General features: G+C 37.9%; 1 protein-coding gene across 2 annotated transcripts in view; it reads right to left on the reverse strand.

The window, feature by feature from the left end:
* Positions 1 to 13,665, reverse strand: part of LOC125235727 — a 107,138-nt gene that overhangs the window by 65,499 nt on the left and 27,974 nt on the right. The window lies entirely within an intron of this gene.

Consider the following 13,665-nt stretch of genomic DNA (forward strand, 5'->3'; position numbering starts at 1 on the left):
ACATCCGATATCGGTTCGGATAATGTGAAAACGGACTAAGCCTTAGCCTCGAGAAGATTTCAGTCCCCCCTCAGTTGGAGGAGGATATCCACTATGGGACCGGCAAGAAATGCGAATTGGGGGCGTTATTAACTTTCTTCATACCATTGCCCGATTTCCTATTGCCGATTGAATGGCCCGTGTGGGTTAATAATATCATAAACCCCTTTCCTGCAGTGGGTGTTGTAGCCGACTGTGCAGTGGGATATGGGATCAATTGTGGAGGGTTCAACAGGTTAGCAACTAATTCCTTCAATATCAGAAGTTTCATTTTCTTTCAACCCCTTAATTGCTAAGAGTTGCACTGGAACTCACGTACTTTGCCTACCGCTTTTGCAGACGCGTACGCGTATAAATATCATTTTTCACTACAAATAGTGTTTTTTTACGCACTAGTGCGAGAAGTGGTTCATTAGATGCCAGGTCGAAACTTCGGAGGCTCATCTGCACTGAAAAACGTCGTACGATACACGTGCGAAATGAAACTTCGTAACTCGTCTCGATTTAAAACACGCCCTTCGGTCGTGTTTTAATTTATCGCCACTCGTTTCGAACTTCCTTTTTTACGCACTTGTATCGTAATGTACTATTCTAGTTACCAGTCGGCCTAGCAGAAGTAACTATAGATCAATCGTTGACGCTACGTGGCAATTGAAACGCATTCTGTCTCTGTTGCGCCATCACAGAAGAGCGATAGGGAGAGATACACGATACGCTTACGTAGCGTAAGCGATTGTCACTTTGGCAAGGGACCTGCGCGTGAGCACCGATAGTAGCGCGTTGTTAATAACCGTGGCGAGCGGCGCCGCCACGCTATACCTCGCTATTACCTGCTGTCAAATTAATATAGAATCGTAGAATAAAACTGACAAGAGAGTGAAAAATAATTCCATTCCTAGCAATATAACCTAACCACAAAATTAAAATTTTGAAAAAACCCCCGACCGCGACCTAGTGGACCGATTTTCATGAAACATGGCTAAGAACACTCCCGACTAACACAGCTTTCAAATAAAAAACACTAAATCTAAATCGGTTCATCCGTTCCGGAGCTACGATGCCACAGACAGACACACACACAGACAGACAAACAGGCAGACAGACGGACAGACAGACAGACAGACACGTCAAATTTATAACACCCCGTCGTTTTTGCGTCGGGGGTTAAAAAGGGTTAGTTAGTTTTTTTAAATTAAATTATTGGGACTATTTCGCCAGTGTCAAGGTGATATGAGCTAATATTAATTAGTGATTTTGGTACGGTAAGTATGACAGTGTACGGTGAGTTAGCACTTGTAAATTCATAGCTAGATTTTACAAGAGCTCGTGGACTACCAGCCATAGACGACAAAAGAGGCTAAACGCGTTTCGAGATTAATTCTTCATCAGCTTCTCACTACAACATTAGTTTACTGCATAATAAGCTACCGATATTACACTTTAAACAACATTAATGAGCAAAAGAAAAATAAATTATTTACGACACGAGGCCGCTAAGATGGCGCTCGAACTGGAAGTCCCAAAAGGGTTGAAAGAAAACGAAATCGTGATATTTCAGTGCCAGCTTGCCGTCAGTCGCCCACAATTGAAACCATATCCCACAGTGTACTACACTCTAGGTACTTATTTATTAACTTAAATTTAAATCAACACGGCACTTAATCGCGTAACACTTAATTTATATTTGCCCCGATGTTCTGGACGTGACATTACGTCCGTAGTCACAGGCAGACTGGCGGGGAGTTCGATCAACATCTTCTAACTATAATACGAGGTCATCATCCTCCTTGCATTATCCCGGCATTTGTCACGGCTCATGGGAGCCTGGGGTCCGCTTTGACAATTAATCCCAAAATTTGGCGTAGGCACTAGTTTTACGAAAGCGACTGCCATCTGACCTTCCATCTGGCCTTATTGGAATTAGTCTGGTTTACTCACGATGTTTTCCTTCACCGAAAAGTGACTGGCAAATATCAAATGACATTTCGCACATAAGTTCCGAAAAAGTCATTGGTACGAGCCGGGGTGCTAACTGTACGAAGTGTCCCGACAATATTTATATAAAGCTAGGAACACACTACGCGGACGTCCGTCGTAAATGCTAACTGTACGAAGTGTCCCGACAATATTTACATAAGGCGTCGACGCTATGGCGTGCGGCGTGCATGCCAAACAATTGAAGTTCATACAAGTGTCCTGAGTCGACGCTGCATAGCGTGGACGCACGCTCCCCGCCCCGCTGCACGGTGGGCTGGATGGCTCGAAAAGAGGACATTCGCACTTTTTTCAGAAAATCATTTTTTTTTAAAAAATGCTATCCGATAGAGAATTAGGTATATAAGGAGTGTACAAGCTTCTAATGGGTCGGCAACGCGCACGTGACACCCCTTGAGTTGCGGGCGTCCATAGGTTACGGTGACCGCTTTCCATCAGGCGGACCGTATACCTGTTTGCCACCGACGTGGTATAAAAAAAAAATATATAAGAAACAATAAATTTAGAGTACATTTTTTCGAAATAAGGCATATTGACAGCAGAAAAAAAAAGTCTGTTTTTTTGTATGGGACTCAAAAATAGGTATCTTGTTTCTCAGAAACTATTAGAGGTCCCGTCTTCTACCTTTCAAGACTTTGTTTTTATACTTTTATAGTATAGAGTAGGAAACGATAAGCAGATTTTGTATACAGGTGCTGTTTTTTTTAGTCCAATAAAAAGTCTACACATTTTCGATTTATTCGTTTATGTCTTTCTTGGGCTTTTTACATTATATTTCAATAGTTAAAAGTAAAAATGATAATAAAACATAATATATGTAACGTTTATTAAGTTATAAATACATCCTAAGTACATTTTTTACATTTTTCATACAACTAAAAAGTAAAAAATCTAATTTTTTACAATAGACACATGTCACTTAAAATAAACAATTAACAACAAAAATTAATATGGTTATGGTATAATAATAACGATACGATCCGTAACATCTCTAAAAATGATTGAGTTGTAAATAAATAACTAACAACAAATTTGAACCAGAATCAACTCTTTCCCAAAAAAAATGTCAAAAATCGTCGCATCTGTAACTTTTTATTATTATTATAGAATTAAACTATCGAGAAATATTGTGGAATCCCAAAAAAGACACAAACGAAAAAATCTAAAATGTGAACTTTTTACTGGACTAAAAAAAAACAGCACCTGTATACAAAATCTGCTTATCGTTTCCTACTCTATAAAAGTAGAAGAATAAAGTCTTTAAAGATAGAAGACGGGACCTCTAATAGTTTCTGAGAAACAAGATACCTATTTTTCGGTCCCATACAAAAAAAAAAAGACTTTATTTTTTTCTGCTGTCAATATGCCTTATTTTGAAAAAATGTATTCCACATTTATTGTTCCTTATATAATTCTCTATCGGATAGCATTTAAAAAAAAATTGATTTTCTGAAAAAAGTGCGAATGTCCTCTTTTCGAGCCATCGAGCCCACCGTGCGCTGCACGCCCCGCTGAATGCTCCGCTCCGAGCGTCCACTCAGGCCTCACGCTTTTAAATCAAGGTACTTATTTAATAGAGACACCGTCTCTGCCAAACATAAGCGTGGGAGAAAGCAAATTAAAGATGGCCATCTGTCACTATAAACCCCGGCGCATGATTCACGTCGATATGCGCGAGATATGACGGATGTTATGTTATTTTGCTGCGTGACAAGTATTTATAGACACCATTTAATATTATAAACAAGTACAACCAAACCAAACCAATATTATTGGTTGATCCTTACGCTTCATCTCTCATGTCTACTCACCTTTGGCTCAGCGAGAAAGAAGTCTTTTAACTAAACAAAGTTACTTATGTTATATGAAAGGTAGAGAATGTTAATAATATAACCTAACCACAAAATTAAAATTTCGAAAAAACCCCCGACCGCGACCTAGTGGACCGATTTTTATGAAACATGGCTCACAACACTCCCGACTAACACAGATTTCAAATAAAAAAAACTAAATCGAAATCAGTTCATCCGTTCAGGAGCTACGATGCCACAGACAGACACACACACAGACAGAGAGACAAACAGACAGACAGACACGTCAAACTTATAACACCCCGTCGTTTTTGCGTCGGGGGTTAAAAATGCATCAAAATAGGTCTCCTTGGCTTTACTCACAGACCGGATTCGTTTGACGCCGTAACCCTGTGTATAATGTACACACTCTTTACTATCAATTATCCTTACTACAAATATATAAATCCCAAAACCTGTTACTAGTGAATATTTACAACGTCATTATTTACAACTGACGTGTCATATTTTTAACAAGTTGACAGCAGTGGCAGATATCGGTCGTTAATACCGTAGACTTCACACCCAGTCTCTGGTTGTAAGCTCGTGAGGTGAAGAATCTTTGGCTAGCTTGGAATTACCTTAGGGCCACTTGCACAACGAAAATGGAGGGTTAACCCGAGGTTTAACCCACCATTTTATATGGATTTTGACAGATGACAGCCCACTAACCCTGAGTTAAGTGGTTGGTGCAAGTGGGACTTAATGCGATTAGAAAGTCAAACCATTCTGTCATATATATCTCAAAGGGCTCAGTTGACAATAAGTCCGCCGGATAGTGACACGGCCTGTCAGTTAGAACAACAACAACAACAACATACAATCACGCCTGTATCCCATAAAGGGGTAGGCAGAACACATGAAACTACTAAAGCTTCAGTGCCACTCTTGGCAAATAAGGGGTTGAAAGAAAACGAAACTGTGACATGACTGTGTCAGTGTGTCTGTGTCTGTGTGTGTGTGTGACTGTGTCAGTTAGAAGTGTAGAAATAAAAGGAAGAAAATAAAATTTGTAGAACAGTCGCAAAGATATGTTGATACATAAGTCAGGCGCATTATAAAATTGTTTTATTTCTGTTAATTACCCTAATGTTGTCCACTGTGTACCACCCCGAGCCACTGTGGAAATAAGGCCGAGCCAATGTGGAAATAAGGCCGAGCCACCGTTACAACCCCCTCGTACACAGTGGTTAATTTCTCTCTTTTTGAAAAAACAAATTTATTGTTGAAAGTAAAAGCCTTTAAATTATAATTAGGTACAAAAAGATTAAAAATATCTAACCAAATGCCAGTATAGCCAAAAAACATTGATCGCTACTCATATACCTACTCGTATTTATTATGTTCCAAATTGCTCTATCTAAACTGAAATGCTCCATCTAGTTCATCACTGAGTGATCTGTGGTTACAGATAACGAAGAATCGCGCATACCAAACATTCTCGCTAAATATAACTACCTAATAACTAAAGGAAGCAAGTATACGCGCGTATTGTTCTGATTTAAACTTAAAAACAATTGGTTGAAAGATTTATTTTGAATGTGGGTTTGGTGTTGATGTGTTTTTGTTTTTTATTTGCGTGCTGGTGACACACTGTAGATGTAGTGTGGAAGTATGTCACGTTTTGGTACATGCTTTAAAATGCAACTTACGTATATTATAGGTACGTGACGTGACGTGATACTCATTTACGTCGTTTTAAAGCAAAAGGAACCTTTTTTTTTTGGTCGGAGGATTGGGAATTTAGAGATATATCCTCTATTATATCCACAAAAATTGGACGCTGGGATGTCCCGGAGGACCCGGAGGGACATCCCGGGGAGCAAAAGGTACCGGTCAATTGCTTTTATGGTGGGTTATATGAGTACATACAAAGACATGCGCAATATTTAAAGAGAAGTTAGGGTAATTCACAGTTTTTAACCGACTTCAAAAAAGGAGGAGGTTCTTTTTTTTACTTTTTAACCGACTTCAAAAAAGGACGAGGTTCTCAATTCGACTGAATGTTTTTTTTTTGTTTTTTTTTTGTATGTATGTTACTCGATATCTCCGAGAATTGTGGACCGATTTTCAAAATTTTTTTTTTGATCGAACGGGTATAACCCCGAGATGGTCCCATTGGCACCAAGTCAGGGATGATGGGATCTTGGAGAAATCGAGGGAACTCTTCAAATGTTATAGGCACATGTAATGTTTTTAGTGTATTTTTCAAAGGTACACCAGTATTTACGCCTGACGGTAGTAATTTTATGTGGCTGAGCTGATGATGGAAGGTCAACTCCTCAATGGTTAGGAGTTAAAGGATAATTCTTGCACTACTGTACAAGTGTACATATATTCGGACTGATACATATAATATCACTAGGAACCACTAAAAATCAACAAATAAATTAACTTTTTAACAAAAAATAAAACCGCCTTCAAAAATAAGCGCGTTACAAAACACGGAGAAACTAAAAAGCAAAAAATAATAAACCTTTGAATTCAGATTTCTTATCGTATTGCAATAATCTAAACATCCAAATTATAAACAAATCAATTATTTTTGGAGTCGGTACCAGCCTGTGTATGGTTGGGTGGGGCAAACAGGCAATAGCAAGGCGACGAACAGGTCTGGTACCGACTACAAAAATAATTGATTTGTTTATAATTTGGATGTTTAGATTATTGCAATACGATAAGAAATCTGAATTCAAAGGTTTATTATTTTTTGCTTTTTAGTTTCTCCGTGTTTTGTAACGCGCTTATTTTTGAAGGCGGTTTTATTTTTTGTTAAAAAGTTATTAAGCAGCTCTTCAAAATATGTAGCAGCTCTATTTATTTATTCTATGGATATATATTTCTTGACTAAATTATTTTAACGTTTTACTTGGACCTATCAAAAATACCTACATGGGCACCTTCGGTGGACTTGGGCCCCGTGCGATAGTTTGACCTGTCTTTAAAGTCCCACATCTAGAGGTATATATGTCGCAGTAAGATAGATAAAGCCGTTATATAGTTATAACCCTAGGGATATAATTATATGTCGTAACATAGTTAAACGAAAGCGATTAATTACTATCTTACTAGGAATATAACTATAATACGTTACTAGTTTAGTGATATAATTATATGACTGGATTCAGTTTAGTGAAATGATTGTAGGCAGGAGTGCGGCCGTGCGGCGGAGGTATAGTTATAACCCTAGGGATATAATTATGACCTGGGGTCACCAATTTCACAATATCGGGTGAAGCCCGACGTACCCAGTCCAAATCCGAAGCCGCCTACATACTTAGTAGGTCGGGCGGAACCCGACATACGCAGTCCAAAGCCGAAGGCGCTCCCATAGGCACTTAATGGGTCGGGTGAAACCCGACGCACGCGGTCCGAAGCCGGGCGCTTTTGCGTCTAAAACGCTGCGGCTCACGCGGCACTGAGAGAAATTTGCATTGTGAATTTAACAAGTTCGACTTGTTGCGGTTTATCCGTTTGAATCAGCCAAACGTATGTTTAAAACAATATGTGTCAGGTGGTTTTTATAAAATCGACTTGTTGATTCAAATATATTGCCGATTCAAATGACAAGTAGCTTGTTGTTTGAACCAAAGAGCACGTAGGCGCTATTTTAACCAAAAAACTTGTTGAACGAACATGAAAACTGGTTGTATTTTCTCTCAGTGTGATTTGTCCAATCAAAATGCAAGAAACGTTATTAAACATTTCGCTCGCTCTTACGGCTCAGCCACGACATTGGTCTAAGCGCGACAGCGGTGAGCGGCGGCCATACATTAGAGTGAGACACAGCGATGGGACTTTTCATTCGCACGTATGGCTGCCGCTCACCGCTGCCGCACTTAGACCAATGTCGTGGCTGGGCCGTTATTGGTGCGCGTGACATGCCTGATAAAACCCCTCAAGGTCATAAAACTATCAAAACCACATCAATGTTTTAAGCAAAACCAGCCCCCTGATTACATGTAGTTAGGCCAGTTACTAAAGAATTAGTTTTATTTCGAGACTAGCCTTAGCATCGCCTACGCCTGGATTCCTGATAACGCTCTAAACGAGTTTTTGTTTAACGTCAAAAATTGTTATGCACATTTGATGGGATGTCTGGTTTTTGTGTTTTGTGGAGTTAAACAATTAAGCAGTAAGTTGAAAAGGGATCAAAAGCCGATAAAAACCGATTAGACAATGTAACAAGTCAAATGACTCTTTATATCAATGATTTAATTTAAAATAAAAACAATAATACCAAAGAGGATCGAGTATTATAGAGATTCGAGTTACTGTCGAAGTAAAATGTGTAATCACAGTGCATAGACTGCCATCTCTTGACACAGGCTTGAAACTTTTGAACCTCAGTTTTGACAATTTGGCCCATATTCTTAGCTTGATATGTTTTAAAATGACAAACATTAATAATAGCGCCATCTAACTGAGCGTACCCCAAAGGTGTAATGCCATCTAGGTCACCGTACTTTTTTCTGTATGGTACTGAGGTATGTATACGTATATAACGTTAACGGTAATTTGATAATACTAATCACAAACTAAATCTTAATCTAAAAATTAAAAATAAATCCTTAGGCATGGCGGCGTAGACACTGACAGCATTTCCTCATTGCATTATTCTTTGGGCGAGGAAGCCGCCAGCACCAGCCCCTATACGGTCACCGCTGACCTCTGTCAGTTTTTTCGATATTTCCTTAAATAAATTAAGGTCTTCGGACCCCACGGGTACGTAATCTTGTTTTCTCATGCAAACTTTGCACCCCCATTTCAACCCTTTAAGAGATGAATTTTGAAAAATCCGTTCTTAGTGCTCCTCTACTCCTTATAGGGAACCTACGTGCCAAAGGGATCTCTAGGGCCAGTGGTTTCGGCTGTGCGTTGATAAGTCAGTCAGTCAGTTTCTTCTTTTATACCTATAATTATATTATTTTATATGTAGTATTCATTGATGGGCAAAGACCTCAATCATTTTTTTCAACGCGTCTCTGTCTATGGCAATGTTTTGCCAGTATTTTCGAAAAACGTCAAGATTGTAACATCGCCATCACCATCGGTAATATGCCGTCACATAAGTTTGATATTAGTTATTTGTATTTATTTTTACATACATACATACAATCACGCTTGTTTCCCAGAGGAGTAGGCAAAGATCACGCGGATTTCCATTTACTACAATCCTGACAAACCACTTTCGCTTCACACACTTTCATAACGTTTTTCATACACGCTCGTCGGTTTCGAGTACTTCTGACATGGCCTTTTTGCAATATTTCCCCGATTTTTGATCAAGAAAAGTTCGCCTAGGTCTTCCACTTCCAACTGACTGTATTTATTTTTGTATAGGATTAGGTATTTGAATCATTAACTACAGTCATTTATAGCCAAAATTCAAGCAAAACAAAGTACTTACGAGTATATTAAATACCGTAACTCAACGTCTATCAGATATTTTGTCAATTGGAAGCATCTTCCAGCTATAATAAAAAAAAAGTCACATCCCTAATCACTATGTATTAAGTGCGCAAAAGCTACTTTGTTTTTCAACAATGATATCACAGCATTTCTAATAAATGTGTCATACATAAACAACTAATTGATTGCGCATTTAATTACATATAATCAATCTATCAACAGTAAACGTGTCAAGTGGACTGAAAGCTCGTCAACATTTCGTGACGAAATATTCAAAATGGACTTTGGTCGAACCGAAACTTAAAATTTAAAAAAAGGATATCGATTCTAGTTCAGCGTTCTTTTTATCACACAGTTAATGTTCTTTGACGTATTGTTTTATTTTCGTATTATCGCTCTAAAATTAGAAGGCCATTCTGAAAGCTCAAGCACTGCACATATGTAGGTACAGTCAACCAATTAGAATCATATGCCATTATAGAACCTTTTCACATTAACGTCAAAGCGACTTCTATGGCAAATAATAGCACGGTGTTAATAAGACACGACTTTAGAGTAGCTTTGGTACAAAAGTATTTTAGGAATTCCCCATTTACGTATCAATAAGACACCTACGTTTATAATTAATTATCACAAACACACAGCGCCGTACAAAATACTTTAATCAAGACACCTACGTTCAGATCCTATCAAAAATAATAGATTATAAACCGACTATATGAAAAAGATTTTACAGACAAAGATATTCTATCGTGAAGTTTGACTTTTTGATTTAGAAACATAAGATTTGAACGTGTCATGTGATTTCTACCGATTGCCAAGTGTTTGTATATAAGTTGATTGTATAAAGCATCATAAACAGTGTTATGTAATTATCTACATACACAAGTAGACATTTTAATTCTGAATTTAGAATGCGATTGAAGAGTATGATTTGAATACTTGCGGGTTCGAACCCCGGCTCGCACCAATGAGTTTTTCGGAACTTATGTGCGAAATGTCATTTGATATTTTGCCAGTCGCTTTTCGGTGAAGGAAAACATCGTGAGGAAACCGGACTAATTCTAATAAGGTCTAGTTTATCCTTCAGGTTGCAAGGTCAGGTTGGCAGTCGCTTTCGTAAAAACTAGTGCCTACGTCAAATCTTGGGATGAGTGAGTAGTCAAAGCGGACCCCAGACTCCCATGAGCCGTGGCAAATGCCGGGATAACGCAAGGAGGATGATGATTTGAATACTTGACTAATGTTCTGCAAAAATCGACACAAAGTTTACGAATAGATTTTCCCGAGGTATGGAACAAATCAAATTATTTTATGAATTGTTTTGTGATATGTGTTTTAACTATCCATCATACATTTTATTTCTTGAACAGCGTTTTTTGACAATCTTCACTCGCTTCCTATCCCAATTACACAACTGGAGTTATATTTTTACAAGCTGTTTTACACACGTTAAAATGTATTTTTCCAAAAAGAAAACTTCCTGAACCCCAATTCGACCTTTGGAAGTCAGGAAGACTTTCTACTCCAAGCACTGAAAGGGAGATTTTCTATGGGAGAGCTTTTTTTGTGAAAACGTTGAATTCACCAAAGTTTTTTTTTTTTTTTTTTTTATTTATTTATTATTAGGGACTTAAATCATTAACATGATTATGCCAGCCCCATTGTACCTTATTCTAGTGTTTACAAATTGTACTTATTAAAGTAATCAATAGCAAAACTAAATATTTGCTTAGCCTCCTCTGAGGTGGGTACTGCTAAAATGCTCTGAAGCATACCTACATCCAATCTATTTACATTGAGTCTGCTAAGCAAAGATTTTCTCTCGCTTTCATTCCGTGCACATTCCGTCAAGATATGTTGTACATCTTCAACAAAACCACAAACTACGCAATTAGGGGATGGTTCTTTTTTCATTAGGTAAGCGAATTTTTTGACGGGATGTGCCCGGAACGCAATCTTAAACCTATCTTAATTAATTGCCTACTTAACTGAGTATTAATGAACCAAGGTATATGAGGAGGTTCCGACTGCATTGTTTTGTACCACACACCTTTCTCTTTAGAGCGTTCATCGAAGTGTTCCCTCCACATACAATGAATGTTTTTTTTATATGTATGTAGTTTGTCAGTAAAGTGTGGAAAGATATACACGTCTGCGCCATTTTTGCATGCGTCTTTTGCTAGAGCGTCAGCCTCCTCATTGCCTCGTAGCCCTACATGAGCGGGGACCCATTGCAATTTCAAAGTCCTGTCAGTTGGCCACATACTTAATTTATGCAACACAGAGTACGCTAACGCTGTGCCTCTGTATCCAGAGGCGCAGCGAGCTACGTGCTGCAACGCGCTTTTACTGTCTGTGAATATTACGACATGTTTATTTTTTAAGTTTAAAGAATAAGACATGGCTTCTGAAATTGCAAAGAGTTCCGCGGACATAATACATATCTCTGATGTTATCTTATACTTACCATTAACGCTATTCTTGGGATCATAGTATGCAGCCCCGGTACTAGTTACATCTTTAGAACCGTCGGTATATATTTTATGCCAACCACTATATTTTTCGTTTAATTCTTGTAAAACAACGTGTCTTAAGTCTCGAGAATCGTACATTTGCTTTGAGAATTCAACTAAGTCTAAATTGCTGGCTATAATATCCCTTGTATTTATATTCGATACCCATGTATTCAAAGTAAACATTTTAAGAGGGTTTGATGATGATACTGTTTCTGATTTGATGGAATTATAAATTATTGCTAGAAGCGGTTTTTTCTTTCTATTCCAATATCTATTTTGGATGGACAGATTAAGTGATTTTAAAAGCTCTAAAGTTTTATTATTTAGCATGGAAAGGCACTTTAAACTATATTTTGTAGCTAAAAAGTTTCTACGTAAGTATAGGGGCTGCATACCTAGTTCGCTCTGCATAACATGTATTGGAGTAGTTCGTATGAAACCTCCAATAATTCTTAAAGCCTGATTTTGTAGTTTATCTAATTTTTCTACATGACATTTAGCACTACAATCATAAATAAAGCATGCATAATCCAGTCTACTCCTAATTAAGGATATGTACAGTCTCCTCAGGTGAGTGGGGTGTACTCCCCATGAAGGCCCCGCTAAAACCTTAAGTATGTTTAAATGTTTAGATACTTTAACTTTTATGTCATTTATGTGGGTATTGAAAAGTAGTGATTTATCTAGCCAGAAACCCAAGTACTTGACTTTTACTTCTGAATTAATTGTATTATGTTTATAAGTCAAATCTATGGGCGGCGTTCGGTGCCCTCGATGAAATAGACAAGTCTTTGTTTTATCTTGTGATATATCTAAACCTATGCTTTCTAAGATAGCTCCTATTTTATTGAGTGATTCTTGCATATGGATGATATTTTCACTTAGTGAACACGACTTCTTGTATATAACTAAATCATCTGCATACTGCGATAGTATTACATTTTCGGTTTGCTGAGCTATTTTATGTGTGACGAGGTTAAATATAAGTGGAGACATTGGATCGCCTTGGGCTAGACCCCTACTACAACGTCTAGTTATATCTTGCATACCTCTTATATTAAGTATCCTATTATTAAGGAATTCCCACAAATAATGACAATATTTTGTTCCCACAGATAACTCATCCAAAGTTGTTACGACACTTTCTATTAAGACATTATTGTAGGCATTATCGATGTCAAGAAAGCAGGCGAGGGTTGGCATTTTCTCAGCGAAACCAATTTGTATGTAAGTAGTCAGACGAACTAAGGCGTCTATACAAGACTGGCCCCTTCTGAAGCCTGTAACAGACTCTGCTAGTATTTTATGTTTTTCTGTATACCACTCTAATCTCTTTGTCATCATGGCGTGGAAGATTTTGCAGATACAAGATATTAAAGAGATGGGACGCAATTTGACCACCGTGCCATTTTGTTGTCCTTGTTTAGGTATAGGTATCACTTGTATATTGCGCCACTGTTCAGGTATGTAAGAGTTCGAGAAAATACGGTTATATAACATTAATAAATATTGTTTAGCGCACATAGGAAGGTTGAATATCATAGAATAGGTTACGTCATCTACACCGGGCGCAGTATCCTTCTTTTTCAAACAACAAATTAGTTCCTGAATACTGAACTCCTTTTCTAACACTTCATTATTTGACTTAAGAGAGGGTTTGGAGCGCATAACAAAGTCTGGAGATAAACTGGAAAGTAACTCCTTTTTTTGCTCATCAGGAACTGTAAAAGTATTAACTTTAGCTCTTTTTGCCCAACGCATTTTTTGCCACACTTCAGATGCATTGGAAGACTGGCTTAAATCATTGCAAAACCGGTGCCAGCTTTCATTTTTTGCCCGCTTAATTAGGA

The sequence above is a fragment of the Leguminivora glycinivorella genome, chromosome 18 (assembly GCF_023078275.1).
Source record: "Leguminivora glycinivorella isolate SPB_JAAS2020 chromosome 18, LegGlyc_1.1, whole genome shotgun sequence".
In the NCBI taxonomy this organism is placed as follows: domain Eukaryota; kingdom Metazoa; phylum Arthropoda; class Insecta; order Lepidoptera; family Tortricidae; genus Leguminivora; species Leguminivora glycinivorella.